The 26,151-nt window shown below is 44.5% G+C and overlaps 1 protein-coding gene across 1 annotated transcript in view; it reads left to right on the top strand.

The window, feature by feature from the left end:
- Positions 1-16,941: 16,941 nt before the first annotated feature.
- Positions 16,942-26,151, top strand: part of SNX10 (sorting nexin 10) — a 55,410-nt gene continuing 46,200 nt past the window's right edge. Inside the window, exon 1 of the mRNA XM_074984597.1 lies at positions 16,942-17,142. The gene's annotated coding sequence lies outside the window, so the exon portion shown is untranslated. The remainder of the gene's footprint in view (positions 17,143-26,151) is intronic.

The following is a 26,151-nucleotide window of genomic DNA, read 5'->3' as shown; positions in this document are numbered from 1 at the left end:
CTAGGTATACCACATCTGCCGCTTCTCCCCTATCCACAAGGCTCGTTATCCTATCAAAGAAAGCTAGCAGATTAGTTTGACAAGATTTATTCTTTACAAATCCATGTTGGCTGTTTCCTATTACCTTACCACCTTCCAAGTGCTTGCAGATGATTTCTTTAATTACCTGCTCCATTAACTTTCCTGGCACTGAAGTTAAGCTGACTGGCCTGTAGTTTCCTGGGTTATTCTTATTCCCTTTTTTATAGATGGGCACTATATTTGCCCTTTTCCAGTCTTCTGGAATCTCTCCTGTCTCCCATGATTTTCCAAAGATGATAGATAAAGGCTCAGATACCTCCTCTATCAGCTCCTTGAGTATTCTAGGGTGCATTTCATCAGGCCCTGGTGACTTGCAGACATCTAATTTTCCTAAGTGATTTTTAACTTGTTCTTTTTTTATTTCAACTTCTAACCCTACCCCTTTCCCACTAGCATGCACTATGTTGGGCATTCCTTCATCAGACTTCTCAGTGAAGACTGAAACAAAGAAGTCATTAAGCATCTCTGCCATTTCCAGGTTCCCTGTTACTGTTTCTCCCTCCTCACTGAGCAATGGCCCTACCCTGTCCCTGGTCTTCCTCTTGTTTCTAATATATTTATAAAAAGCCTTCTTGTTTCCCTTTATGCCTGTAGCTAGTTTGAGCTCATTTTGTGCCTTAGCCTTTCTAACTGATGCCAGAAGGACAACAAACTCAGAGAGAGCCGAAAAGTTCAGAGTGACCCTCGAGGAGAATCTGCGCAGCAGCCCTGGGGGTGCTGATGTGACACCCAGATGGCAGCATCTGAGGGATACAATTTACAACATGGCTTTGTCGGTGTTTGGAAGAAGAGCTAGAAACACAAATGACTGGTTCGAAGCTAACTCCGATGAGATGATTCCAGCCATCGAAAAGAAGCTCGCTGCACTCCTGGAGTACAAACGCTCACTGAGCCAGAGTACCCTGCAAGCACTCAGAGCAGCCAGAAAAACAGTACAGCAGACAGCCAGGTGCTGTGCCAACAACTACTGACTCAAGCAATGCAGCAGCATCCAGACTAGTGCTGACTCTGGTAATCTCAGGGGAATGTACAAGGGCATCAAGAAGGCATTAGCTCACGTAGGGGTTCCAGGAGGGTGTCCGTGGCACACTTGATTACCTGTGGTGGTATACCATCCTGGCCTGGGGCCTTTCCTACCGCAAAGCTGTCGATGGCTGTCTTCAGTTTGTCCACAGTCGGTTCCTGATCCAGTTCGTCCATTACTGGTAGAAGCTAGCTCGCCATACAGGATGTCTTTTGGGATCCTTCCATCATTCATCCTGTGGATGTGGCCAAGCCAGCGGAGCTGCTGCTGCTGCCTGAGGAGGGTGTGCATGGTTGGGATTCCAGTTTGCTCAAGGACAGTGGTGTTCGAATATCATGGAAGGACAGAGGGTGCTGAGGATGCAGGCTCTGTAGACTTGCATTTTGGTGTGGGTGTACAACTTGATGTTATTCCACACTGTCTTGCTGAGTCTGGACAGAGTTGTGGCTGCTTTTCCGATCCTCCTATTTAGCTCAGTCTCCAATGACAGGGTGTCAGTGATGGTGGACCCGAGGTAAACCACTTTGTCTGCCTCAGACACATCCTTGGACACTCTGTCCTTCCATGATATTCGAACACCACTGTCCTTGAGCAAACTGGAATCCCAACCATGCACACCCTCCTCAGGCAGCAGCAGCTCCGCTGGCTTGGCCACATCCACAGGATGAATGATGGAAGGATCCCAAAAGACATCCTGTATGGCGAGCTAGCCTCTGGCAAAAGGCCTCCCGGATGCCCCCAATTGCGCTACAAAGATGTTTGCAAGAGGGACCTCAGGGAGGTAGACATCGAGCTGGACAGCTGGGAGGAGCTGGCAGACGATCGCAGCAGATGGAGGCAGGAACTACACAAGGGCCTTCAGAAGGGTGAGATGAGGATCAGACAGCTAGCAGAGGAGAAGCGAGCCCACAGAAAGCACAAGAAGGACCTGCCAGACACCCATTACACATGCAACAGATGCAGCAAGGACTGTCACTCTCATGCGGGCCTTCACAGTCACAGCTGATGTTGCAAATGATGATCCCAAATGGAACTCCAAAGGGCACGATCCATAGTCTATGTAGACTGAAGGATGCCTACTACTACTACTGGGGAGGGGAGTTGACAGAGTTGTCAGCCCTCTGTGGCTAGCTGATTATATAATGTGTCACTCAGTTGTCTGACTTTGCACCAACCAGCAGAAATCAATGGAAAACTACTTGGAAGACGACAGGAAAGCTATGACAGGGAGAGGATCGCCCTGGCTGTGAATAACAGTAAAAGATTGATTCAGTATAACACACTGACTATGTCTAGATTAGCCCCCAACTTTGAAGGGGGCATGGTAATTAGGGTGTTGGGAGATTACTAATGAAGTGATGCGGTGCGTATGCAGCACTTTATTAGGCTAAATCTCCCCCACAGCAACTTCGAGGTGTCAAACTTCAAAGTGCTGACTTGTGTGTAGCTGTGCGTCTGTACTTGTGTGTGGCTGTGCGTCTGTGCTTGTGTATGGCTGTGCATCTGTGCTTGTGTGGCTGATCTGCAGCTCCACGCAAGCTGGCACGTCGAAGTTTGACACTTGAAAGCTGCTGTGGGGGAGGTTTAGCCTAGCGAGGTGCTGCGTATGCAATGCAGCACTTCATTAGGAATCTCCTAACCGCCTGATTACAATGCCCCCTTCAAAGTTGGGGGGCTAGTCTATACACAGCAAAAGTGGAGAAAGATACTCTGCTCTGGATACATTCTCTGAGAAGGTACCCTCGTGGCTGGGGATGCTTCATGACAAACTGGGTCCTGGTTCCTTGTGGCTTGCAAGAGCTGCAGAAGACTGAACTTCGGGGTGAGATGCTATTCAATAAGAAAGGAAGATATCAATAAGTGAAGGTCCTAGTTTGTGTTTTTATTATCTTGGTTTATAGGGTTGAGTTCCCATCATCCTGATTTGTTTCTATCTGAATGTCTACTGTTTCTTAACTCTGTTTTCTCTCTTCACATGGTATGTTTCTTACCTTGTGTTCTACTAGAATTGAACTCAAATGCTCTGTGTGCGTTACAGGAGTGGGAGGCTCAGATGAAACTGTAAATTGGAAGATACTATTCCTTTGGGAACAGAACATCTTAAATTCCTAAGTGGGATCCAGTGATTTTGATACCCCAGGGGGCACTTTCAATGGATTAGGGGGCTGGCGAGGGAGGATCTGTTGTCAAACTGCAAGGCAAACCCAGGGCTGGTACAGACCAGAAGAGAATACTTGGGACTAATTGTGTTGAGAGCTAATATCCAGCAGGCATAGATACTCCACAAAGTGTAACATGTTCCCAAGGGACAGATTAGTAATTGAATTTGCTCACCTGCATGCTATTCTTATGCTGCAGGAAATTACCCTGAAGCATGCTCACAAGAGGCAGAAAAAGATTCCGTGAAAGATGATGGTGGGCAAACCCAAGAAGTGTGCAGCATTGCTATAACTGATAGGAGTTAGCTGTCTCACCGTAAAATTGTAGTGGAAACAAGACTCAGGTGGTTGTTACTTTAAGATAGCCAAGACTTGGTCTACACTAGACCTTACAATCAACTGCAGTTACACAATTCTAAGTACAGCAACCCTCCTTACTTTTTGCAAGAGGAGTATGGGGGGTCAACTGCTGACCCCAGAGAGATCCATTTTGCACAAACTCCAGAAGATCAACCCTGAGCTGGTCAATCTCCCCGTAATTACAGACATATCCTTTGTAAGGCTGACACCATAACCCTTACGTAGGGTTGACCTCACCTAGTTACAGCAAGTTAAAAATATCTGTGCCTTGTCTCTACTAGGATTTTAACACTGGCTCCACTAATACAAAACAATCCCAGTAGTTCTTCAGGCTGAGAATCAAATAGATTTTGTCTACTCAAAAAAATTCCCATCAGTGTCCCCTTTGGTGTGGCGGCACTTATAGGGATTGTTGGTTACCAGATGATTAAAAATGCCCCAAAATGCCAGCGTCTTTTTTACACTAAGGCTGTCTCTAGACTCTTGTTGCTATTTTGGGATGCAATTGTATCCTGAAATGGCAACTCTACGGCCACTTGCTGCACTCAAAATCGCGCAGCTGTTTCGAGGAAGGTGTTCCATTTCTGCTACCCCTCACCGTGAGAGTGGTAGTGGCAACTTCAATAGCCGCTTATTCCAAACTTTGGTGCGGTTTGGAGGGCACCAAATTTGAAATAAATTATTTATTTCAAGTTAGGGCAACAGTAGCCTAAGGATTTTAGTTAGTATCCCCTAAAAAACCTGATGGGGCCATGGCTGTAGTGTTTTGGGATTTGTAATCTGGAATTGGTAAATTAAACCATTTTCTGAGAATCAATGGCATGTCTGAAAGAACAGATAACTAAGGAACATTTACACAGCTAAAATATTCCTTGGCCTGAAAGTCTTCTGCAAGTTAAGACAATATAAAACGAGCCATTTAGCAAGTAATTGGGAACAGACAAAGCAACAGTCTGTGTTATCATAGCAATGCAAAAGTATACCATCTCCTTTGATGTGAATCTGCATATCAGAGGGTATGGAACAATAGGATTCCTGGCTTTGTAATGATTCAATATTTAACCAAAGGGTGTATATGGTAGTGAGATATTCCTGCACCTTAGACAATTAGCCTCAAAGTTTAGTCCCATCACTATCAAAAAGAGGCAATAAATAGCATAGCATCACACATGCCCTAAAATATTATCACACTTGCAAAATACCCATGCAAACATTTATGTGAAGAAAAATCCTATTAAATATTTTCATAAATATTGTATGGCTTCATGCTATGAAAGCCAGAGATTCAACAAAAACTAATTGTTAAAATTATTCTATAATCACAATCCTAGTTCTCTGCTATAGACCGTGGAGGACAGGAGAATTTGGAATCCTTTGTCTAAGAGGTACAAGATACATAGACAGTACAGATGGGACAATTTATCTAATTGCGGTCAGCAGCTTTGTGGCATTAAAATGGGTGCTGTGCTGTTTCTGATGTAGATGACTTATTATGAAACTTAGGACAAGCCAAGACCACTGTGAAGGGAACTTGAAAAGTGCTGGTGATTCTGTAAAGAGATAGTTCCCAATAACAACAGTGGGCATTTCAGTTTGCCTCCTACTCGCTGCTAAAATAAATCAGCTGAATCAGAATAAAGGACACTTCCCCTCTATTCTGCCCTTCCGGTGTAGATATAACTGAGGGGAGGGTTTGGTGGGGAAAGGGTGGAACCACCCCCCCGCACTCACTGACAGCCGGATGCAGAGTGGCATGTTTGGGAAACAGTGGAACAGAGCAGGCTGGGGTGGGTTGCTCTGCTTTCTACCTAGCTTGGAGCACCCCCTCACACTTCCACACCCTCCTCCACACAGACTGCACCCCCAGCCAAACTCCTCACCCCCTGCTGCACCCCAAACTTCTTCCCCAGCCCAGAGCCTCTTCCCACGCTCTAAACCTCTCCTCTACCCCAGTCAGAGCCAGCCCCCCAAGTCGCCTAAGCCAGTCCATTGGAAATGAGTGAGACATGAGTGGTGGGAGGGGACTGAGTGAGGAGGGCTGGGATCTCAGGGGAGGGATGAAGCATGGGCAAGGCCATTTGCTTGTGTGTGAATAGAAAGTTGGCAATCCAAGGAGGGAGCCAGGCACAGCCATAGCCAGCTGTGGTCAATGGTGCCATCACACAGCTTCCTATGGCTTCCCTCCCCTTCACGGCTTCCCACCCTACCCATCCAACCACTTATAACCTCTGATGCCCTTCCCTCAGCTCCTACCCACTTGTCTCTACCCCTTTCCACAGCCCCACACTACTTCCAGTTCCTGTTTAAACCCTTCCAGCCCCCTGATACCTCACTACCATATAAACACACCAAATTGCAATTAATAATATTTGAAAGTATTCATATGGGAAACCACCATGCACTAATTTAACCACAAATTCCAAATGGTACTGATATAATTTTCTAAATATGCCTACAAAGCCTAAGGAGCATGTAATGTACTGCATCCAAAAAGTAACAAAACTTGTGTAAGCATTTTATCAAGGTACTTACACCTGGGTTGAACCCAGGGTGCTTAGGCCCATATTGGTTGGCTCTAGGGCGGTCAAGCAGATATGAGCAAAGGCTGCAAGTTACACTTTTATACCCCCTTCAAAACAAGTGCTGTCATTGCCAAGTACTGAGCTCACCTAAAAATCAATCTGAGTTCACCTTTTCCCCCCCAGTTTTCACCCAGATAAGATTTACCATCTCCTTTCTTCTCAGGGCCTTTCCTTCCCTCCTTGGTGTTCCTTTTTCCATTGCATGTGGGTTCCCATCAGCTGTGACACTGGTGTGTGGGTTGGGAAGGTCCATGTTGGCTCATTTTAAGACAGATTCTCTTTGTTTATTTTAAACCCTCCTCTTTAAATACCCCTCTGAGACCACCCCCCAACTCATGCATCTGATGAAGCGGGTCTTTGCCCATGAAAGCTTATGCTCCAAAGCCTCTGTTAGCCTACAAGGTGCCATAGGACTTCTTGTTGTTCCCTATCAGTCAGCATCCCTATCAGTCAAAGGCCTTCCTTTTACAAACCTCCCCTTATCTCATTAGCTAGTCTTTGAATGAAACATCCTCCTACTTTATTCCTTTTGGCCTTATCACTTACTATTTTCAAGAACTTCCTTCTGGTCAGGGCCATTCTTTATAACACACACATATTTCTTTTCTTAACCAAACTTAAGATAACTTCAGTTCTTTAATTTGTTATCTCGCCTACACATCCCAACATCCCAGATAAATCCAAACCATGGGCGGTGGGTGAAGCACAGGTGTGGGGAGGGCTAGCCCTTGGCACTGGCTGTGCCTTCTGCTTGAGGCCCCATCCCTGCCCACTCCCCTTCTACTGAAGCCCATGGCTTCGCTCTCACCCCCGGTGGCCAACTGCTTCCTCACAAACTAACCCTGGGCTGTCCAAGTGCCACTTCATCCCGGAGCTCCACATGACATGGCCTCAATGCCAGGCCCCTCCTCAGTGCTGGGCAGCCCCCACCCCCTAAGTTCCAGGCACAGGCCAGCTGCCCTAACCCCAACCCCACCCCCACCCCCACCTAGAACAGGAGGCAGCCTGCCTGGGCTGGGGTTTGAGGTAACTGGCAGCCAGCAGGAGGTAGCCTGGGGATGAAACATAGGCAGTCATGTGGAGCTGTTTGGGGTGGCACAGCCTTCCCTAGAGTATCCTACATGCCTCCCGTGACCCAAACCTCCTCCTGCCACAGCCTTCACCTCTTCTAATGGCCACAGTAAATACTGTCCTGTCAAAAGCCTTTCCCGCACATCCTTTCTCCACTTCTCAAAGCACCACACTCCCACCTCTGGGCCCAAACCCTCCCTTGCTGCTACCTACCGTTTCCCTAAGTCCCATTCCGCAGTAACGACAAGGCCTCTGTGAACAGGCTGGAGCCTGTGCTTCCTGATGGACAGAGATAGGACAGCCTTGGCAGTACTAGAACATGAGATGGGGTGGGTTCTAGGCCTTAGGGGCATGCCCTGCTATCCTAGGGATTGGAGGACTCAGGGGACATCTAGCTCCTACTGGAGAATTAAGGATGCTGCTTCCAACTCATCAGCCCATCACTTACAAAATGAGTTTGGGTCCTTCATCCTTCAAACCACCCACACATACCGATACCTCTCACTACCTTTTATGGCCACACTGAACCTGCCACTTTAAGAAATTCCAGCCGCCCCTTTTGAACCAAGAAATCTACACAATCCAACTGAATACTTACACATGTTTTTTTTTAAAAGTGGCCTGCAAAAACAGCTGGAGAGAATTTTATCATTCAGCTTCCTTCTTTGCTGGAGGACTCCTTGGAGTACTAGAGAGCTGGCAATGGATCTTTCATAGTTCTCACTGTAGGAAGTAGGCAGACCGAATCTGTCTTAAAGTGTTTGCTGTTTGAGTTAAATGGGTCATCATAAAATTAAGTCTTCATTAAACAATATTTCCTCTGTCTCCATTGCTCAGTCTCTTCTGTTTAGACTAATGGTGTCATAATCCTCCTAGTGACCAAACCTTCCATGGAGTAATTCAAGAATAATAGGGTACATAAGATCAGAATTCCTAATGTAATAAAACCATGCAGCTTGGGAAAAACAAAACAAAACAAAACAACCCCCTTTAATGCTCTTAGCAAAATAAACCAAACAACAGAAGCCACAACACACAAACTGTTTTATTACTGATGTAGGTCACCATTCAGACTGCAAATTTCTGGACTTGTGTTTAAGCATACATGGTGTTTCACTTGAAAAAGATATTTCAGTCAGGTATATTTGTGTCATTAGTGTTTCTAGTGACTGTGTATCTCAAAATACTTATTTGTCCTCCAGTCTACACAAAACCCTCCACCAGTGACAAATGCACACAAGGACAAACCAAGGCCAACAGCTTCACGCCTCTGGAAATTTTACAACGAAGGTTATCAGTCAAAACAGTTTGACAGAATGTGTTACTTTGTGGTTAGCAGTATTATCCAACTGCTTTCAGTTCCTGACTTCTATTTTTGTGTATTTCTGCAAATTAGGTAACAAGGGTATATTAATGGGACACACAGAATAAACCAAATGTGCCTGGCTTGCTGTGTGCTTGTTTAGAAAACAAGTAACATCAATTGCTATTTGCTAAATGTGAAAGGACAAATTGTTGAAAGAAAGTGTTTTCAGCTATTGCATAGGAATAAATCATACGCAGTAGAACCCTGAGATACATGCACTTGACTTGCGCATATCTTGGGTTAACATGACTTTGAGAGGCACCAGCTCCCTGCCACTCAGAGGAGATGGGAAACCGACCAGCTGCTACGCTAGTCAGTTTCCTGGCTCCTGTTGGGACAGCAGCCTAGAGCCTGACTCTCAGCTGCTTTCCCTGAACGGAGCAGCTGCCACTCCTGACAGGAGCAGTTTACCTGCTCCTGTCAGGGGCGGCAACCTAGAATCAGGCTGCCGCCCCTGACAGGAGCCAGGAAACTGACTAGAGATATGCTGGTCAGTTTCCCAGCTCCCGCCAGTGGAGGGGGGCTGGGAGCCAGGCTGCTGCCTGGTTCCCGGCTCCTCATGACTTGCACAAAATTTGAGTTATACAAGGTTGCCTAGGAACACAACCTTTGTGTAATTTGTGGGTTTACTGTAATGCAGCAAGGTTCCCTTTGAATTAAACAAGCTGATACATTATTTTCTATTCAGATTCTTGTACCACCCATGACCATATCTGCAGGCCTTCCAGAAATGCATTAAGCAGTGTGACTAGTATTATTTTTTATTTGTATTACAGTAGTGCCTAGAAGCCACTGTCTTGGACTAAGACTCTAGGCACTGTATAAACACAGGACATATTTGTCACATATGATTCCTTCTTTTTCTCCTCAAGGGCAAAATTTTACAGGAGGGTTTTGTTGTTGTTGTTGTTGCTTTTTAAATATGTGCTATGCTGTGTGGGTTTGTTATTGAAGGCAAAGTCAAGGAAGCATAGCTTGACCCTACATGCACTAGTACAAATGAGCCAGATCCATAAAGTAATAAATCAAATACCCTTGTGTCATTTTTGGGGTGCATGGGATCCCCCTAACAGAACACAACAAAGTGCTACTTCATAATAGAACTGAAGGCCGGAAATGACCATCAGATTATTTAGACTGACCTGCATACAAGACCGCTCAGCATTCACATGTCATATCTGACAACAGCGACATGTCAATCACTGTGTTACTTAGGACTTTTCTACATGGGAAAAATGACTGGCATGGCAATATCTTTGCCAGTATAATTTCATTCCTGAATAAAAGTGACCTGATTTCAGAATGGCTACTCTGAGTGGAGACAGTGTTATAGCTGTGGTGGTCCCAAGGTGGTAGAGAGACAAGGTGAGTGGGGTAACTTTTTTGTTAAACCAACTTCATCTAGGTGAGAGAGACAAGCTTTTGAGCTTACACTGAGTTCTTTTTCAGGTCACTCTGAATGGAGTAATTGTAATAATTCTGCCATAACTTTGATGGCCAATTTCTCAGTGTAGACAAGCCTTTCATTCACTGGATTGGAAAGGGGGTGTTTAAAAGTGCCAACAGCTGGTTCACTTCATCCTTATGACTGCTGACGTTGCACTTGTGAGAGAATATCTAAAAAAGCTTGATGTAGACACAGTTTTAGACAGCTGTATTTCTGCAAAATCTATCACAGATACAAAAAGTCAGACAAAAATAGCCTCAGAGTCACAGTACTATATGAAGTCACTTCCTTTATGCAAACTTTAAATTTTGTTGCAAAACTTCCCCACAAATAGTCATCTGCTTGACTCCATCTTCATTAATTTCTCTTCCTCTGCCACTTCTGTCCCTCCCTACATTCCATTAAGTCCCTCCTTTTTCCACTCTGTTAGGCCTAAATCCACAAAGGTATTTAAGTACCTATCTCACATTAATAGGAATTAGTTAGGTGACCACATTTCACGGAGGATCTGGGCCTTAGTCCTTCTCTCATACCCTCAGCCTTTTCTTTCAGACCTCCTTCCCACCACTTCACCCATCTGAACTCACATGGGCTAGGTAGGGCCTCTTACTAAGCAGCTGCTGCTGCAGCTCCTCCTCCTTTTGCTGTTGATCTGATGGCTCTCTTCCTTGGCACAGGTCAATGGTTAATACTCTGAGCTATTCCCACAACCTGCTCTGATTCTCTAACAGACAGCATGAAAGAGTGGAGGGCAGGAAGACAGTCTGATTGGCTGGCAGGGGAAGGAAGGAATGCAGGTTGAGCCAATGGCCCCCATTCACTCACACCTACCCAAAATCCTGAGATGGTGCTGGCTGAAAAACAGAACATGAAGCTGAAGCCATCAGCAATAAGGTGGAGATAGGCATGGCAAAAAACAAGATTTGTGATTCACTACCAGTGCAGGATAGCAGCAATGGCAGTACCTGTAGGGAAGACAGGTCACATGTGTTTACCTGCAACTCCTTCAGAAGTCAGAAGGTTTGGAAGAAGAATACTCTCCAAACATTTCCTTGTTAAGGAAGTAGTGTTCTATGATTCTACAAAACTCATCAAGGAAATTCTTGTGAGGTGTTCCACTCCCCACACACTTTACCCTCCATGAACCCTGCATTTGTTAGGAGGGAGTCATTTGGCCCACATCCTTTTATAGCATATGAGTAGGAAAGAGCAAAACAGTCCTATAGGAAAGTTTGTATAGCTCACAAGTACATTCTGTAGGTCACTTCATACAGTCATGTTTGTTAGTCCTGATGTTTGCCAATCTGTTCCACTCTGGAAAATGTCTGAAACGCATATCCTTATAGCAAGATGTTCTGTTCCAATTCAAAATGAGGCTCAAGGAGGACAGAATATAAAAATCTGAAAAAGGAATAAAATAATTTACATTAAAAACATATAAATACTGAAAATGGCACTTAAAGAATTATTCACTTTCAGAATATATTCATATTCATAAGCCAGTTTTCATAAAACTTGGAGTTAAAATCAAATTTATTAATATTGATTTTGTAACTGTGGAATTCACAAATTTGATTTTGACTATCCTCACCTCCCCACGTGCTCCTCACAAAGTCAACTTCCTGCTGCCACACTCAATTGGCAAACTTCGACTGTTGCAGTACTGCATTGTAGAGACCTGTCCCAGAGTTCCCTCTTCCCCATAGCATTCTGAATAAAGTCGCTGGTCTTTGACATCATCTTCCCACACTGCATTTCCTCATTCCCCTCCTGTAGTAAGCAAATGTCCATTTTCCCCGTTGGAAGGAAGGAAAAGTAGGGCGTCCACACAGATGGCAAAAAAGCTTACAGAAATGTCTTTCTTCTGTAGCTGAATTCTCAACTGGCCATCTAGTGAGCGTCCCCACGCCCGTGATTATATCTGATCCCTGAAAATGACACAGGGACCTTGAAAAGCTTGAAGAAAGAGATGATAGGAAAGTTTTTGAAAAAAGAGAGAGTAAGCCGTGCTAGTCTATACACTATCAAAACAAAAAGCAGTCAAGTAGCACTTTAAAGACTAGCAAAATAGTTTATTAGGTGAGCTTTCGTGGGAGTGGGTCTGTCCCACGAAAGCTCACCTAATAAACTATTTTGCTAGTCTTTAAAGTGCTACTTGACTGCTTTTTGTTTGGAAAGAAGAGAGTTGCTGAGGGGACAGTCTTGGCTTTTTGGTGCACTATAAGGCTTCTGTGCTCAGGCTGTGTTCTCAACGGGCCATCCACTGAGTGTCCCTCCTTGGCCGTGTCTACACTAGCCCCAAACTTCGAAATGGCCACGCAAATGGCCATTTCGAAGTTTACTAATGAAGCGCTGAAATGCATATTCAGCACTTCATTAGCATGAAGGCGGCTGCGGCACTTTGAAATTGATGCGCCTCGCTGCCGCGCGTCTCGTCCCGACAGGGCTCCTTTTCGAAAAGACCCCACCTACTTCGAAGTCCCCTTATTCCCATGGAATAAAATAAACTTTTTGAAAAGGAGCCCCGTCGGGACGAGACACGCGGCGGCGAGGCGCGTCAATTTCGAAGTGCCGCAGCTGCCTGCATGCTAATGAAGCACTGAATATGCATTTCAGTGCTTCATTAGTAAACTTCGAAATGGCCATTTGTGTGGCCATTTCGAAGTTTGGGGCTAGTGTAGACATAGCCCTTGAGTGATTGCATCTGATCCCTGAAAATAACACAGGGCCAGACTGTCTTCTCACAATTAGGAGAAAGAGGATAGAAAAGTATGGAAAAAAAGATCTTGGTCTTTCCTCTTCACCACACAGACATTGCAAACCCATGGGGTGGCAGTGAAATCTTATACACTGAACTTACAACAGAAACAAAAATCTCAACTGGCCCTCCACTCTGTGTTTTTGCAGAGGGTGGGGGGGGAATGTCAAAGCATGAAAACAGATAGGAAATGTTAGGAAAAAGATTTTATATAACAGATATATTAAACCAGCAGGTGTGTCTGCAATGGACAGCAAGCCTCCAGAAATATTTTTAGCGGCGGGGGAGGGGGGAGGGGAGGACAGGTTTGTGGTCTGCAGCTGCCGATCCAGTTGAAAAGTTGCAGTAGTTGAAGTAGTTCTCCTGAATATCTTAGCTGCTGGGGGAAACTTCCCCCTGGCAGCATCAAGCCCCACTGGTCCCTTGCTAGGGGTGAGGGGGCGGTTTCAGTGGGGGGCCAGTTAAATTATTCCCCCGCAAGTATCTTAGCTGACAGGGGAGACTTCCCCTGGTGACTGCAAACTCCCAAGTATGTTAGCTACTGGAGGAGACTTCCCTTCAATGGCTACAAGCCACTGAAATTCTTTGCCACCCTTGGAGCCATAACCGCATGCAAGGTAGGACATGGTGCTGCCTGGCAGCATGGTCAGCACTGAATGGCAGGCACATCCTTTTATTGGGTCAGGGGCTACCCATGTGATGTGGCTGAGTGCGGGAAAGACCCTGACTGCGGGGCGCCAGTGGGGGACAGAAAGGGGGTATGCACAAATGTAAACTGCTGAGAAGTTTCTCAGCCTTTTATGCAAGCATGACTCCCACAACAGCCTTGCTGCCAAGTGGTTCAGCGGAGCAGCGGCTGGCGCCAGGCAAAGCAGACAAAAATAACAAGTGTACAGAGAGAACCATGAACTCCGTGCTGGGGCTATTTGTAATGGGTAGATGCGCTCACAGCACTAATAGCAAAGAAAGACAGACATTTCTCAGACTCGTACAAACATGACCCCACAGCCACAGACTTCCTGGTCCCGATTTGAAATTTATGGTCTTCCTTTTAACTAAGTCCTGAGCACTGCACAGCAGTGGCCAGAGCAGAGCACTGAGAGGCACTGTGGGTTACATACAGGACACCCCTGGAAGCTAAAATTAAATTTTAAGACGTGATGCTTCCACACTGGCCTTTAATCAAACTTCTGAATTCGAGCTTGATGCTGTACCTGTCAAGTAACGGCGATATTGTAATCTCGATATTAGCGCTCCCTAAATTGAGGTAATGGTATTTACAGTGAAGACAGTCCTGCGGTAATATTGAGCTAACTGCTTTAAATTCAAATTTATCTCCTAGCGTACACCCAGCTTCAGAGGGGTGGCTGTGTTAGTCTGTAACCTCACAAATAACAAGGAGTCCTGTAGCACCTTAAAGACTAACAGATTTATTTATTAGGTAGTGAACTTTCATGGGTAACAAAAACTCATTACTTGATATTTCCCAACCAACATAGTAACGCTTTTAAATGTAGACCATACCATACCTTAGGCCATTTCTATACATGCCATTTAAAGTCAATTTTTAAATTAAAACAAGCTGGCCATGTCACTCTTAAATTTGCTTTTTTTAAAATAAAAGAGTATTAAAAACCAAGTTTTCTTGCGGAGAGGAAAAAAGGGAAGTTCCATTTGCTAGCCACATAAAAGATCACATAGTCTACCTTAATACATTTGAGTGGTCTCAGGGAGTTAGTTTGTATCTTCACAAAACAAAAAAGCAGTCCTGTAGCACCTTAAACACTACCAATATTATTTATTAGGTGGAGTTTTCATGGCACCAACCCACTTCTATTCTCCAGATCTGAAGAAGTGGGTCTGTCCCATGAAAGCTCATCACCTAATAAATAATATTGTTAGTGTTTAAGGTGCTGCTGGACTGCTTTTTTGTTTTGGTACATTTGAGAGAGCCATAGTGCTAGAATGACAGAGTGAAATCTCTACTTATGAAGGCATCTGAAGTCTTTGGTCATTTATTTTGTATTTAAAATAGAAAATCTTTTGTCTCTTAACTCTGGGTTTTTTTGTTTTTTGTTTTTCCCATAGCCTGATCTGGTACAGTTTGGTACACTGTATGGTCACCAGTCTGTTGTGGTCCCATGTACATCTAAATCCACAAGTGGGGTTAACTCACCGGAAATAATATACAGGTGACTTTCATGGTAGGGCATGCAACTGGCTATTTCACAATTAAGTGCTTAGCAAAAGGATAGCTGAAGGAGATAAGCTTTGCACGATGCCATTAAAGTGACAAAACTCAGGTTCTAGAGGTTTTAAAGTTCGTGGAGGCAATAAATTCCACAACAGAGCATACCTGCCCCCACTCTGGGGTCCATCAGCCTTATTGCCCGCTCTAAAGAACTGCAGCTGCAGCAGCGCACAACCAGAAAGTAGGGTCTGAGACTATAGGTGGGCCAAGGGTGGGTGTCTACCTGCATTTTCACATGCCCTCAGGTCAGGTCACTAGACACTAGCCCGGGGTCAGCAACCAAAGTACGAAGAAGAGTAATTTTTTTTTTAAATTTGGTAAATAACTCAATAATTCAAGAGCCAGGATGCATGTGAATAATACTTTATTAGCAACATGATCAAAACAGAGATACAGTATCATATCCCACACGCACTACGCATATTAAAAGGGTAGTTATACAATGTTTCGTGATCACATAGGCCCTGTCTACACTAGTCCCCACCTTTCGAAAGGGGTATGTTACTGAGCCACTTTGGCAGATGCTAATGAGGAGCTGCCATGAATACACAGCACCTCATTAGGATAATAGCGGCCCCACGTTTTGAAAGTCCTGCTTTCGAAACGCATGTTGCTCGCATAGACAGGGACCTTTCAAAAGCCAAATGGGAAGAAGGGGCTTTCGAAGTTTGGGGGTCCTTTCGAAAGGCCCGTCTACATGAGTAATGTGTGTTTTGAAAGCGACACCTTTGAAACGTGTGTGGCTGCTATTATGCTAATGAGGCTTTGCATATCCTTTTCAAAAGGCGGGGGCTAGTGTAGCCAGAGCCATACTGTTTGCTATTTAGAGATGAGTTGCTTTTTGCTGGGCTTTTAGACATTTACTGAATTCATTGAAAGTAATCAGGAGGTTTTATTTTTTTGCAATTGTGGTGTGAGCCGCAAAGAATTCCTTAAAGAGCTGGGTGTGGTTCTGGAGCCACAAGTTGCAGACCCCTGCCCTGTCCTTTTTAAGGCTTTGAAGACAACAAGCAGGATGATGACGTGTTGGGTGGTCAGAGTGGAGTGCAGAACCTCCCTGGGGTGGTCTGAGGTAACAAACAATCTGGATTGGCCCACTTTCTGTGGGTGACAGGCAAGCTTTTGGCTGGGAGAGAGCTGTGCTCCAATCATCCCTCCCACCTGGTTGAGGACCTTTGGCTTGCTAATGCCAGGGTTGTGAGCTCAGTCCTTGAAGGGGCCATTTAGTGATCTGGGGTAAACAGTTTAAAAAAACAAACAAACAGAGAGTGCTTGGCTCAGCCAAGAGTACAGGGGACTGGACTTGGTGACCTCTTGACGTCCCTCCTGGCTCTAGGAGATGTGTGAAGGATGCACATTATAACTGAGGAGTCCTGTGGCTCCTTCCAACAGATTTTTGGAGCATAAGTTTTCGTGGGCAAAGCTACGTCTGGCAAAACAGGTCGGTGCCCCAAAAGCTTACGTTGCACTACATGTTAGTCTATAAAAAGTCCCAGGCCCGCTACTTGTTTTTGCAGCTACAGACTAACACGCCACCCCTCTGGGAGCCGCACACTACCGTCCCTGGCCGGGGAGCGTGAAACAGCAGGACGCGTTTTCTCCTTGCGGAGGGAGGCGCTAGTTGCCGATTTCAGCGAAGGGGTGAGGGTGCGTGGAGGAGGGGGTTGTCCAGCTGCTAACCAGACTCACGAGCCCCCGGCAGGGCTTTGCCCCACCCGCAGGGACGCACAACCACGAGGCCCAGCGTAGATCGCCGCGCTCCTCCCAGCCGCCTCACCGCGGCGCTCGCTGCCGGCTCCTCCGCCGCGTGGGGACCAATTGCTGCGGCCCGGTCTGCGCGCTCCGCCCCCCTGCAGCCCCCAGGGCCCGGTCCGCTCTGAGCGTCAGCCCAGCAGGCCCCACGGGCGGCAGGTGGTGGCTGCGGTGCCGCCTCCCGCCGCGGTCACGTGAGCGCCGAGCCCCGCCCCCCGGCCCGGCCGGGCAGGGTAAAGTGCGCGGCGGACCGCCGGCTCAGTGCTGTCCTGTCGGGGAGCCGCCGCTGCTGTGAGTACAGTGGGGCTGGTCGTCGCCTCCTGCGGGGGGGTGGGACGAGCGGGGCGCGGGAGGAGGCGGCGCCCGGGGGTGCCGGAGCTCCGCGGGCCGGGGTTGGATGCTGGCTGTGAGGACAGGCGGGAATCCTTGTTCGGAGGCTCGGGCTCCAAGGGAGCAGCTTCGGCTGGGGCGGGCGCTCTAAGGGCGCGCTCCCTGCGTGGGGCCGGGCTGGAGGGAGGAAGGGGGGCCGGGCTAGAAATAGGCTCAGGTCCCGTCCCCCCTTGAGGAGCAGTTGCTGCCTCAAATTAATGGCCTTGGCAAGGCCAGAGGGGCTGGTGGGTTTCTTGGTGGGGGTTAGGGTGGGTGTCCTGGCACCGCTGCCACTCAACGGGGACGGTCGTCTGAGCTGCCCTGGACTGTGTCCCCGCAGGCCGGCTGCTCTAGCACTGATAGGGACCGCTCCCTCTCTTGCGGCAGCAGTGGGGCGGTGAAAAAGCGTCAGCTGACGATTTGTATTCAGCCCTTCCTACCCCGGTTACCTGCCCCAGCATAGTTACAATTAGGATTAGTGCAGTGGTGGGGGACTTGAAAATCTTACTGCGGCAGATCCATAAGTAAGTCAGTCAGAGTTGAGCTATTGCCCCCGTCTGGGACCCTGGCTATAGCAATTACATGCTCACTGGGGTGGTTGTTAGATGTATCCTGGGGATTTTTTTTCCATTTGAGATCCCACATTTGGTATAAATCTATTACTGATCACCTTTGCAAGAAAGAATTATTCTGAAATGTGTTAGCTGTCACAGGACTTGCTTCTCCAGTATAGTATAAGTTACTAACTAGAACAAGAGAAAAGTAATTTCCTGTTTGACTGGGGACATTGGAACATTGTTATTGTGACTTCATAGGGTTTTTTATAAGCTGCCACTGTTGATTATGAAGAAGTAGTCATTCATTTGCCCAGCTTTATCTATAGGGCTTTAATTCCACCACACTTTTCCAAAATCTTTGTAGGTGTTCATATCACCAGGTTCTCAGGTGGATTTATAGAGCTTGAGCCTTATTCTGCTCTGACATCTATCAGTCTAAAGCAATAAACAGTAAACTTATAGCGCAAGCGAGATCACGGTCAGGCTTTCTTTTTTATTAGTGTAACACCTGTAGCCCTATCCATGGACCAGGACTATTGTGCTAGGCACCATATAAACACAAAATAAAAAGAGAGTGCCTGGTTCAGAGAGTTTACAATTCATTGTATAAGATATCTGGTAGATAGCTTTAACAAGTACAGAATATTTTTGTCTAATTTAACTTTTCCTCCATATTACATTTTGCCTCCACTCACATATTTTTATTCTTTTCTTTCCCATCTTTTAAAAGTAGCCATGTACGTAACATTCACTTTTTTATCATTTGCTTGTAAGCCCAGTACCTGACACTAGTTTTAATATGGTGCATAATTTATCCACAATTACTCATAAGACTGAAAATTCATTATGAAATTCTGCCTTCATTTTAATACATTTCAAATGTGTATATTTAAATAATAATACAGACGTATTACTTGTATTTATATCAGATGGGTAGCTGTGTTCGCGAAAACAATGAGAAGTCCTGTGGCATCTTTTATAGACTAACAGATTTTTTTTTTTTTTTTTTTTTTTTTTTTTTTTGGAGCCCAAGCTTTCATAGGCAAAGACCAGCTTTGTCAGTTACATGCATAAATGGTCAGTTTTCAGATGGTATGGGGTAACTAGTGATATCCCTCAAGGGTCTGTACTGGGGCTAATGCTATTCACCATATTTATAAATGATTTGGAGTAAGGGGTAAACAATGACGTTTCAAAATTTGCTGATTATTTTTTCCCGTGTGCAGTTTAATATTATCTCAACTATACATACAAAATTATGTGGCGTGAGGTAGCCATAACGACTCGAGAGATCTTGGAGTCATTGTAGATGGTCCTCTGAAAACATCCACTCAATGTGCTGGAGCAGCAGTCAAAAAAGCAAACAGAATGTTAGGAATAATTGAAAATGAAATTGAGTATAAGTCAAGTAATAGCTTATTGCCTTTACATAAATCCATGGTACTCCCACATCTTGAATACTGAGTACAGAAGGTGGTTGCCTCATCTCAAAAAAGATATCTTGGCATTGGAAAAGTTTTTTCAGAAAAGGGCAACAGACATGATTAGGAGTTTGGAACGGGTGCCATGTGAAGAGAGATTAAAAAGACTGGGTGTTTTCATTTTAGAAAACAGGAGACCAGTTGGGGGAGAGGGGACATATGATTGATGTGAATAAGGAGAAGTTATTTATTTGTTCCAATAGCATAAGAACTAGAGAGGTCACCAAATAAATTAATAGGTACCAGGTTTAAAACAAACATAAGGAGGTCCCCCCCCCGCACACAGCTCACAGTCAACCTGTGGAACTCCTTGCCAGAGGATGTTGTGAAGAGCAGGACTTCATCAGGGTTCAAAAAAGAACTGTATGAATTAATAGAGGTTAGGTCCATCAATACTTATTAGCTAGGATAGGCAGGAATGGTGTCCCTAGCCTCTGTTTGTCAGCCCCTGGAAATGCGTGACAGGAGAGAGATTGCTCAATGATTACTTGTTCTGTTCACTCCCTTGGGGACATTTAGCATTGACCACTGTCAGAAGACTGGATACTGGCTAGATGGACCTTTGGTCTGAACCTGTATGGCTGTTCTTATGTTCTTTTTTTGTCCTTGTGGTACATGAAATACTATGCCTAAATCTGATCCCTATACATTCAATTTCCTGGTTTCTCGTGCCTCCCTAACTTTCTGTGTGGCTGGATAAAATTCTTTACCCTTCTCTCTCTCAGGGCTTCTCAATATGCAAAAGTTGTTTCAGATTGTTTCTGTGTATTAACTGATGAGGAACAAGTATTCAGAAGGCAGCATGTGCTCCATCGCTTTATGGCAGTCGAAGCAGCTTCCTTTTTGAGTCGTCATGCCCACAGTGTGCTGTGTTTTGTTGAAATGTATGTATAGCTTTCTGGACAGAAATCCTGTGGTGCAATGGTTTGCAAGGCTCCTTGCATTTGGGGATTTTTCTTATGATGCACTGTAGGATACCCACTGAAATTTTAGGACTTGGGGTAAAATTCCCATGATTCCTTTTCTTTCATCCTATCATTCATCTGATTTTTTTTGCAAGTCATCTGCTGCCAGTTTTGGACTTGGGCAACCAGCATGGGGAAGACCAACAGTGGTGGTAGTACTTTACTAGAAATCTGTGCACAGGTCACCTCTGTAGTGGTAGAAAACCTATATGAAAGTGTCCTTCAGCATGGATACCCCTTGCTATTTAGAAGCTTGGCATCATGATTGCTAGTGGTCTTCAGTTAACCGGTTTGGCACTGGAAGATCCAGTGTTGGGACAAATTGTCTTAGCAGTCTGTGCTATCGGGAAGCACTGGCTGTTTTTTAATCACTTGTTTTAATGAAACTCCTTTTATGTCTATCCCTTGTTTTTGTAGTGTGGGACCTCTCCAACTCTTACATGTTTGTCATACCTCCTTGTAATTTCTTTGCATTTAGGGGGGAAAAAAAAGAAGGAAACATTTCTCTCGTTGGTTGATTTAAAACAAACAAATAAAACAGCATGGTGGACATTGCTCAGAGGTATGGAACATGTTAAGTAATCCTAACCCAAATGAAGAAGTTGTCAGAGGGCAGGTGACTAATTCAGTGTATCGTGCATCGGTGCAGTACATATCATATTGGTATCACTTCCACATACGTGGTCTGTAGCCTGCATAGGCTCTCAGGTTTGGAATGGGGGAAAGATGCTGCATCTGGATAATTTTATAATCAAGTGATCTCTTTCATAGTTAAATATTCTGCTAAAAAATTTAGTCAGAGGAAAATAACTCTTCAGCTTCTTTTTTCTGATATGAAAAGTACTCGGGGGGGCCCAGATGCTCAAAGATATTTAGGTTCCTAATTTCCACTGATATCAATGCAAGTTAGGAGACTATATTTTTTTGGTGAACCTGAGCCTAGGAGAAAATTATAGCTGTGTCCTCCAGGAATTCCTGGCTCCAGATAAAAGAAATCTTGATATTGAGTGTTAAATCGTGCTCATCTTACTTGCTCAAAAGGCCTTAAAAGTCAAAGGAACCATATGTAAGAATTTAGCCCAACATCAACGTATATGGGTATTTATATTGTCCAGTCCAGTATAATATCTAAATTCTGTCCACTAATTAAAAATAGAAACAATTTCTCTCATTTCCTAGCTTGTAAGAATAGCTTTGTTAATGTATACAGTTTTGAAATGTGTATTTGTATGGGCGATGAGTTTGTTGAAGCAGAGCTAAATCAAGGAAATTAATTTGGTATTTAGTTTTAAAAATGGGTAGGTTTGTGGTCACTCCTATCACTAAGTTGAATCTATATTTAGATGCACATCTCTTATGAAAGCATACCTCTGTTGGCTAACAGGCTGCATGAGATTTCTTGATCAGCTGCGTACAGTCTTAATGGAGGGCTCTGGATATCAAAGCAGTATTCAAATCCTTTATTTAAGCAGAGAGCGGAGCATTTCAGGGACTTAACCCTGGAAACCAGTTTGACAATTCAAGGACAGATCAAGCCCCCATGAATGAAGGCTGTTACAGAAGGGGCAAGTTCTTTGATGCCTTCTTCTCTTCTTACCATCATCACCTGAATCTTACCTGAGTTCAGCTTTAGCCAGCTGCTTTTCCTCCAAGTCCTCATTTCTTCATGACATAAAGATAACTGGGAAATGCTGCTGGTAGCATGGTGCAGTCCCAGAGCACATCCTCAATAATTCATTCACGGTGTAGAGTGCCAAATCAACATTTTCCATCTTGGGACCTAATTTGTTTAAATCCATACTTATTACAGTCCTTTTGCCCTTTTTACCCATATCCTTCCTTTTCTGGGCTTCTAGTTCCTCAGAACTCTGACTCCAAGCCTGGTCTTTCTGGTGAGTCTCAGTTTTCTTTGTTCTGGCCCTTACACTCACAAACTGCTTCCCCCTTGAGTCAGGGGTCGCACTGCTATCATGCTGATGCTGGGCTGTTATTCACTCGTCCCACCAGTGTCTGAGTTCTGATCCTGCTTCAAGGAGGTTCCCTGTTTTCTGGACTCACAACCTATTTCTCTGTTTCTCCCGTTTTTGTTTTTTTAAAAACTTCCTTAGGTTCTGAAATGTATTCTGGTACAGACTTTTGTTTTTTTGATGTGTAAAATCTTTAAACTTATCTGCCAGCCATTTGAAACGTGTACATGGGGGGGGAATGAGATTCATCTGTACATTCAGAGCGGCACATTCTTCAGAGCTTGTGCACGTACCTGTTTATGTGTGTGTATTCTAGACTAATACATAGCCTTCCTTCAACAGGCAACTGAATAATACTTGTTTTGTAAAACCTGGAAAGTTTTCTGCAAAATCGGTTAAACTGAGAATGAAGAGGCTTACGTATAGCAGATAGAAGAAAGGGTTCCTGAGGCTAATGGTATGCATCTGCCTTCCTTCCCCAGCTCAGAACTGGGTTTTATCATATAGGAGGTATCTGATTAACACCTCACCCCATTGCCGGATTGTCTGCTGATCTTGGAACACCTGTTTTCCTAAAGAGGCTATGTCATGGAACAGGAGTTAGTTGAGACCCACGCTGTACTGCTTCTAAAGTAGGCAGAGCACTCTGTTACAGTGCTGCTTAAGTTTGTTTTAAAGGAGGTGTACTGTGGGATACATCTGCCTCCTCTTGTTGGCACTTCAGACTTGCTCTTTTTGTAGTTGCCATAAGTAGATATTGACTAATAACAAGAAAGTCTGAGATGCTTCATCTTCATTGGTGTACAGTGCCATAGAGAGGCCTTGCAGGTTGCATACTAATAAGCTTCATTGTCTAAGAACAAATATCCTGAAACGTAAGGGTTCTGTTCTGGAGATATTCCACGAGTTGTCTCGAGGAACTCTGAAGGTGAAATGAAAGCATGTCTTATGAGCATGCTGATGTTTTTTCCCAACTGTTGTGTTGTGCCACTTGTCTTGAAGTGTCTGTCCTTTAGCATTCTGGGAGCATTTCTGGCTTAAGAAAGCACTTCTTTTCTTCCCTACTAGAGTGGACAGGCGGAAGAGAAGCTTTTATAACAAAGCATTCACTTTATTGCAATGTGAACAGTGTGATTCACTTATGGGAGAATACCATGACCTTTCTGTGTATGTGTAGCCAACAAATTACTGGAATCTTAACTCCAACTTCCTGCTGCTCCTTTCCTGCCTCCATTCCCTCAGGGTCCCACTGCCTAACCAGTTCTTTCTGTGCATACAATAGCAATAATTATAATCGTATGTCTACTAATTTGTCATTTTTAATCACTGTTATTGTAGGAATGTAGGACTTGGATTAGTCATAATTTTGGTATCTGTTGTAAGGAGATCTTGGGGCATACTGGGAATGGGAATTTTCATGTCACACAAGACAGTATAGTCAGCTTGGGGAGAAAGAGCTCCCTCAAATTCAGCATTGAAAGGTAAATTTTCAAAAGCTAGAGGGAAGGAATATACTTATGTAATATATACAGTCCTAAACCTTGCCTATAATGGAGCATTTTGGCAGTGCCAACATGTCTAACGTGGTTGTGACATCCACACATGCACAGATTGGCAGCAGTGCACAAGTGTTTGCAGCTGCCATTGTGACTGAAAATTTCCTAAGGCAAGAATACATATTAAAAGAGAAACAAACAGTCGTGTGGACTAGCAGCCTTTCTGCTCATAATTGTAAAGAGCACCTCTTCTCTCATAAACAATTGTCTAATACCGCTGTAGTAACTACAGCCATTGTTTACACAGCAAAGTAACCTTAGGAAATGTAGTGTAGTTTTGGCTTTTAAACGCATGTTAACTGTTGTAAACAAAAAACAGTCTGCATCACCTGACAGTGCTGCTCTCTGGACCAGTAGCACATGCTGCATGGAGTACTGTTGGACAGCTGGTGCTAATAGAATGCTTCCAGAATGACTGCACAAAGTCACTTCCTTCCCAGTTAATAACTGGCTGTCATGATGAAAAATTAACGTATCACAAAATCGGTCCTGTTGCCCACACCTCCTATCTCCAGTAATTGCCTGATGATTAGCATTCATTCACCTCCTATTGCTTTGGCCTTTTGAGTGTTCTCTCACCAAGGTTAGACTTATAAAAGTGGGTAGGCAGCCAGATGAAATAGCAGAAGGTGTATGAGCTCTCTTGGTTGAGCTTATGTCCGCTGTCTGAGGACCCTACAACAGGAAAATGGGAGAACAAGAGAATACTTTTGTTGTTGGCTGCCTATGGGTGTTTTATTTTTTTAAACTATGGCCATCTTGTAGCTTCTAAGAGGTAAGGAATGTGAGTCATTCTGCCACCAGAGACAGATTATTAGGCAGAGTTCAGGTGCCATGGTCAGACTTGCTTAATAAATCCCAGTTTCATTTGCAGAGTCATGCTGTATCAGCTGACTGTCATCATCACATGTCTGGTGTGTGTATAATTATTTTGGGGGGAAGGGCTGATGATGATCAAGTTTGATTAATTAAATGGACCTTCGATTTCCAGGTTCCTCTATGTAATGCATGACACTTTTTTAGATACATGTTTTATTTAGGTGATTTCAGTTAATTTTCGTGGTAGAACAGCCCTCGATAGCTACAGGGTGATTGCCTTGTGGTAGAACGGTGAGCATGCTTGACTGGAAGTAGGTATCATGACATTAATAAGCAGTCTGCTTCAACAGTGAGCATTTCAGCAGTCTTTGAACTGAAGTCCTGTATGAAGGTGAGCAGTTTTACCTTGGCATCCTGACAGTGGCCACTGGAAGTCAGAGTTTCAAGAGGAACTCTGTCTTCAGCACCTTTTCCCAAAGGACTGGTTTTGAAGGTGTCCCTCATTCCTGTCTTCTGGATAGTCTTTAATTTGTAATGAAAGAGGTTCTGGGGCTCAAGAAACTTTTAACATTACAACCGATGCAGCAAGCGCAGAGATCCTGGGGCTATGAACCGCCAAGCCTTAGGAGGATGCTGGTTGTGGTTGCTGAAATCATGCTGATAATTGGAGCCGCTTTTGGACAAGTCTCATTTCCTTTGAAACTATCCTTGTTTTCTTTTAATAGCCATGCCAACCCAGTGCTTCTGCTGTTGGTGTGGGAGACCATGACAGCAATGTGCATTGGTAGCCTGTGGCATAAGAACCGCTGGCACTCAAGGATCTTTTATTTGGTTAAAAAACATCTGAATGCTGCATAGATCTAAGACAAAGCCACACTGATTTTCCTTTTGATTATTTCCTCATATTTTAAATGGGGCAATGCTCCAGTGACAGCCCAACCACTGCAGCTTGGCAGCTAGAACAGGAGAAGCTGATGCTGTGAATGCCAAGCTGGCGTATGAGAGAGAAGCCAAAATCCTTTTTGGCACAACTAGAAACAGATATGTCTGTGGCCTAGAATACTGGACAAAATCCTTTGTCTGTGGGATTAAAAAAATCACATGCCTCATATGGATGTCTGTTTAAATGTTTAATTCTAAGTTATTTCCTCATTGCAAAAATTGTTTTGTTTTATATAAGTAGTTTTGTTTCTTAACGTCTGAGTGATGTGATCCTTCTGCATCTGCCACAGCTGATCCTTTACTGGCCATGGGAATGATGGAAGGATTGGAAGACATGCCTTCATGGGAAAGTCTCAAGGAGCTCACTATATGAGATGACTTGACAATAGTAAATAACTCTGTACATGCTGTTGAAGCACAAGACTTCTCTGTGTTTAGGTGGCTTATTTTCAGCTTTATTGAATTCAATAAGGCAACAAATGAGCCAAACTGGCTACTAGTAAAACCAGGTCCAGCAAGGCTGCTTGAGGCAGCTAACTCTAGTATTTTATACTCTTACACAAACAAAGCCCAGTGTCAGAGGCAATTTAAATCACTTCTCAAAGAGAAACTGTTATCAGCAAAGAGAAACCAGTACCAGGGAG

This window comes from Carettochelys insculpta, chromosome 2, assembly GCF_033958435.1.
Source record: "Carettochelys insculpta isolate YL-2023 chromosome 2, ASM3395843v1, whole genome shotgun sequence".
Taxonomy (NCBI): Eukaryota; Metazoa; Chordata; order Testudines; family Carettochelyidae; genus Carettochelys; species Carettochelys insculpta.
Note: the sequence above shows the minus strand (reverse complement) of the source record. Positions and strands in the feature narration are given on the sequence as shown.